Genomic DNA, 6,047 nt, shown 5'->3' with positions numbered 1-6,047 from the left:
TTGGTTTTGAAGCTTTTTTTATTCTCTTGTATATTATATCCTGACCACAGTTTCCCCTGCCTCCACTACTCTCATTCCCCTACCTCCTCTCACCCCCAGATCCACTCCTCCTACTTTTCCCTTCAGAAAAGAACAGCCTGCCCAGGGATATCAACATATCACCTCGTAACAAATTTGAATAAAACGAGGCACCCTCATATCAAGGCTGGATACAGCAATTGCAGTATGAGGAAAGGGTTCCAAGAGTGGGTTCTGCAGGCTCTGTGATTGTTTCCTCAGTCTCTGTGAACCTCTATGAGACATGCTTAGTTGATGCTGTAGGCTGTGTTCTCATGGTGTACTTGATCCCTCTGGTTCCTATAATCCCTCCTCTCCCTCTTCTGAAGGGTTCACCAACCTCTGCCTAATGATTGACTGTGGGTCTTGAAGTGGAGAGGGTGGAGGGATAGAGTCCTGAGATAGACAAGGTGAATTGGGGGCATTTCAGGGGCAATGTGGAACTTAGTGCAGTGGAAACTCTCTGGAATCTACGAGGGTGACCCTAGTGAAGACTCCTAGTAACGAGGGATATAGAACCTGAAAAAACCATCTTTTTGAAGCAGGCAAGACTTCCAGTGGTAGTACTAGGACATCAAACCAGTCATAAAATCTTCAACCTACAATTTGTTCTGCCTGTAAGATGTGATAGGGTAATAGTGGCTCAGATATTATAGGAGTGGCCAAATAATTACTGATCCAACTAGTGGTCCATACCAAGAGAGGGAGTCTGACACTACCTGGATGGCCATAAACCAGAGGCTGAATAGACCAGAGACCAGAGAACTAGAACAGGACTGGCAAAACAACAAAATATAGTCAATGAAATGGTCCCTAATGGGTATATATATATATATATATATATATATATATATATATATATATATTCTTCTATACTCATAGATAGAGCTTAACACAATTGTCTCCAGAGAGGTTCTTTTTTTGCTATAATAACATGAAAAATAACTGATATACAGTCTGCTAGTGTTTGAGACATTGGAGTCTGTGCTCCAGGAGACTGGATTTCCAATGTCTAGTGTATTAATTACTTTTTGTTGCAATGACAAAATACCTGCAGGATCAAGGCAACTTACAGGAACAAGAGTTTTATTTTGGCTTAAGGTTACAGAGGGATAGGAATACATCATGATTGCAAGTGACAGGCATGGTGGCTGCAGCAGGTTGATGAAAGCATGTCTTTAACCATAAGCACAAATCAGAAAAAGCTAGCTGGGAGTAGGAGGGAACATTAATCTCAATGTCTGCCCCTCTGACATACTGTAATAAGACTACATCTCCTAAACCTCTGCAAACAGTGTCACCAACTTGGGACCAAGTATCAAATGCCTAAGTTGGGGAAAACTGTTCACTCAAACACCAGTGCTGGTTCTTTCTTGTTTTTTGTCTCTGGAAATTTTCATGACTTACATTACAAACCAGCTGGATACAGCATGTTTGCAGAGTGACTAAAATAGCTTTTTACAATATGGAGCTCTGGCTTCCAATGCAAAATCAAGATGTATTCTGCCTTGTAGTAGATCATGGTAATGGACCCTTTCTTTATGATGTCTCAGGTCAAATTACTGGCCTCATTGAGCTCTGTTCAGCAGAATTGATGCAATCCAAGTACTATCAGAATGCAGCAACAGTCTGTAAAATGTGTGTATTTGTGTGTTAAAATTCCCTTTTGAACTTATAAACCCCGAATACAATTAAAATGTTGTGTATAACTTCAATGTTATATGAAGTTCCTAGCCTATAAAAGACACATATGCAGATCCATCAAAAGTCTGATTGATCTATAATACGCATCCCGCTTCCCAATAGGTTTTTGGTTCATAAATATATTGATCTGCTGAATAGCAAGTTAAGCTATTCCTCCTGGGTCAAGTTGGTGTCTGTCTTAATTTCTCACTGGTAACTTAGAGTATTTAGAGGATATAAAGCCACAGAGGCAGGTAGCGATTACTATTGCTCTGTGATTCAGAAAAACAATACTCCAAGAAAGCTTTATATTCAACATTACTGATTTCACAGTTATTAGGAATTAAAAATACCTGTAAATCTTTCAGATAATTAAGCATAGAACATTAAAAGAAACTATGATTATAATGTTTCAAATAGCTCTCTCCTTTCTCTTTTCCTCTTCCCCTTATATAGTATGTTGGGCATCTGCTTGCTTTTTGGTACATTGGGCAGTGGTTGTTGGTCCTAGAAGATATGAATTGCAATATCACACTGCTAAATTCTCTGAATATATGCAAGCTGCTTTATCAAAAGTGTGACTTTCATATCTACATTTGTATAGAAAGAATTTATAAGCAAGATATTGCAAGGTACAGATAATGCATCTCATTTTTCTCCCTTGTTGCTCACTGCATAGACCTAAATAGGTACCAGCATTTCTTTCTATTATGGTTGCAAAAAGCAAGCAAAGCATTATGCTACTAAAACTGGGGTCTGACTTAAAGCATCTTGATGTTCAGCAGTTGAAAGTTTGTCCTCCACTAGGGCTAACTCAAGAGCCACAAGAATAAGAGCTAAACCACAGCCCACTATCAGTTCAGTGCTCTTCCATTTATTTTCTTCTAGGTTTTGATTAGGGAAATGTGAAATTTGTCTTAAAACATATGAAATTTGTCCATCTGTTGTTCTGTGTACATTTTCTTTACTAGATTAAGTGACATTACATATACAAACAAGAATCCAACAAACACTTCCTCCCCACAGAATATAGAGACAACTCGACCAGAACACCAGTTCTTTGTAACTTTACACCAATCAGAAGAACCAACTCTAAAGCACCTTGTAATTTAAAAGTCCCACATAGAACTGATCCACAGTAATGCCAATTTTTCAGGGTCTAAAGTACTTTTTTGCTGAGTTAAAATGTCCTGCATTTGATAAGGTACTTAATAATAAAGTAAAATCAGACATCTCTATTACTAGGTACAAATATAAATATACATTATGTTTCACTTATTAATATTCAATATCATTATTTGAGTGCTATCTATAAACATGTTGATAAGCCACATAATTCTGTAAATAATATTAATTATTACTTATTATGTATTACAAATTTTTAGGTATGGCATTTGATTATATATTTATATGAAGTTTGAATTTCTGTATGCAAGGATATATTATGTGTTCTAGTTTGATTTCTGTTTCTATGATAAAACACTCTGACTACAAAGCAACTAAGGGGAGGAAAAGAATTTATTTGGCTTATACTTCTACGTCACAATCTGTCAATAAGGGAAGTCAGGCCAAAACTCAAACCGGAAGTTAAAGGCACACCTGTTTGCTATTCTGTACATCAATATCACTAACAGGGAACTCACTCACAGCCTAGGAAGTACATCAAAAACCAGAGAAGAATGATAATTGATAGCTTGCTTGCAGATTCATTCCTAGGTGGCTTTCTCACACAGCGTATGGATCATGTGATGCCTGGGGAATGATGTCACCTACAGTGGGACAGTCCTCTCTCTACCAATTAACATGCAAGGTAGTTCTCCTGCATAAATGTGCCCACAGGCCAATGTGATCAGGGCAATTCTTCAACAGAGTATTCCTTTGCACTTTAGTCTAGGCAATGTCACTTGAAACTTAAAGCTAACTAAGACAATGTTCGTGTGTGTGTGTGTGTGTGTGTGTGTGTGTGTGTGTGTGTGTGTGTTCACATTTGTGAGGGTCCAAGATTGAGTGTCTTATTTCCCTGATGGCTAAGGATGTTGAACACTTTCTTAAATGTCTTTCAGCCATTTTAGATTCCTCTATTGAGAATTGTCTGTTTAGTTCTTTACCCCACTTTGTAACTGGGTTGTTTGGTGTTTTGGAGACTAGCTTATTGAGTTCTTTGTATATTTTGGAGATCAGATGTGGGGTTGGTGAATATCTTTTCCCAGTCTGTGGGCTGCCATTTGTTTTGTCTTGCTGACTGTCTCCTTTGCCTTACAGAAGCTTCTCAGTTTCAGGAGGTCCCATTTATCAATTGTTGACCTCAGTGTCTGTGCTACTGGTGTAATGTTCAGGAAGTGGTCTCCTGTACCAATTAATTCAAGGGTATTTCCCACTTTGTCTTCTAATAGGTTCAATGTAGCTGGATTTATGTTGAGATCTTTGATCCATTTTGACTTAAGTTTTGTGCAAGGCGATAGGCTTGGGTCTAACTGCAGTCTTCTCCATGTGTGCAACCAGTTATGCCAGCACCATTTGTTGAAGATGTTCTCTTTGTTCCATCATATAAATTTGGATTGTTTGTCAAAAAATCAGGTGTTCATAGGTGTGTGGGGTAATATCAGGGTTTTCAATTCTATTCCATTGATCTACCAGTCTATTTTTGTGCCAATACCAAGCTGTTTTCAGGACTATAGCTCTGTAATAGACCTTGAAGTAAGGGATGGTGATGCCTCCAGAAGTTCCTTTATTGTATAGGGATGTTTTGGCTATCCTGAGTCTTTTGTTTCTCCATATAAAGTTGAGAATTGTTCTTTCAACTTCTGTGAAGAATTGTGTTGGGATTTTGATAGGGATTGCATTGAAATTATAGATTGCTTTTTGCAAGATTGCCATTTTTAATATGTTGATCCTACCTATCCAAGAGCTTTTTTTCTGGTATTTTCTTTAATTTCTTTCTTTAGACACTCAAAATTCTTATGGTACAGGTCTTTCACATTTTTGGTTAGTGTTACCCCAAGGTATTTTATGTTGTTTGTGGCAATTGTAAAGGGTGATGTTTCTCTGATTTCTTTCTCAACCAATGTATCATCGGTGTATAGTAGCACTATGGATTTTTTTTTTTTTGAGTTAAACTTGTATCCCGCCACTTTGCTGAAGGTGTTTATCAGCTGTAGGAGTTCCCTGGTTGAGTTTTTCGGGTAACTAATGTTGACTATCATATCATCTGCAAATACTGAGAGTTTGACTTCTTCCTTTCCGATTTGTATTCCCTTGATCTCCTCTTGTTGTCTTATGGCTCTAGCTAGAACTTCAAGGACAATATTGAAGAGGTATGGAGAGAGTGGACAGCCTTGTCTTGTCCCCGATTTTAGAGGAATTGGATCGAGTTTCTCTCCATTTGATGTTGGCTGTTGGCTTGCTGTATATTGCTTTTATTATGTTGAGGTATGTTCCTGTTATCCCTGATTTCTCCAAGACCTTTATCATGAAGGGGTGTTGGATTTTGTCAAAGGCTTTTTTGGCATCTAGTGAGATGATCATTTTTTTTTCCTCAATCTGTTTATATGGTGGATTACATTGATGGGTTTTCATATGTTGAACCATACTTGCATCCCTGGGATGAAGCCTACTTGATCATGGTGGATGATTTCTCTGACAGGATCTTGTATTCGATTTGCTAGGATTTTATTGAGAATTTTTGCATCAATGTTCATGAGGGATATTAGTCTGTAGTTCTCTTTCTTAGTTGTGTCTTTGTGTGGCTTGGGTATCAATGTTATTGTAGCCTCGTAAAAAGAGTTTGGCAATGTCCCTTCTGCTTCTATTTTGTGCAACAATTTGAGGAGTATTGGTATTAGCACTTCTTTAAATTTCTGGTAGAATTCTGCAGTGAATCCATCTGGCCCCAGGCTTTTTTTTTTTTGGTTGGGAGACTTTTGATGACTGCTTCTATTTCCTTAGAGGTTATAGGTCTATTTAAGTTGCTTATCTGTTCTTGATTCAATTTTGGTAAGTGATAACTGTCCAGAAAATTGTCCATTTCCTTTAAATTTTCCAATTTTGTGGAGTACAGGTTTTCAAAGTACGACCTGAAGATTCTCTGGATTTCTTCAGTGTCCGTTGATATGTCCCCCTTTTCATTTCTGATTTTGTTAATTAGCATGTTCTTTCTCTGCCTTTTGGTTAATTTGGATAACAGTTTGTCTATCTTGTAGATTTTCTCAAAGAAACAACTCTTTGTTATATTGATTCTTTGAATTGTTTTCTTTGTTTCAACTTTATCGATTTCTGCCCTCAGTTTGATTATTTCCTAGCATCTGCTC

This window comes from Cricetulus griseus, chromosome 3 (genome assembly GCF_003668045.3).
Source record: "Cricetulus griseus strain 17A/GY chromosome 3, alternate assembly CriGri-PICRH-1.0, whole genome shotgun sequence".
In the NCBI taxonomy this organism is placed as follows: Eukaryota; Metazoa; Chordata; class Mammalia; order Rodentia; family Cricetidae; genus Cricetulus; species Cricetulus griseus.
The sequence above is the reverse complement of the archived record's forward strand: the minus strand, read 5'-3'. Positions refer to the sequence as shown.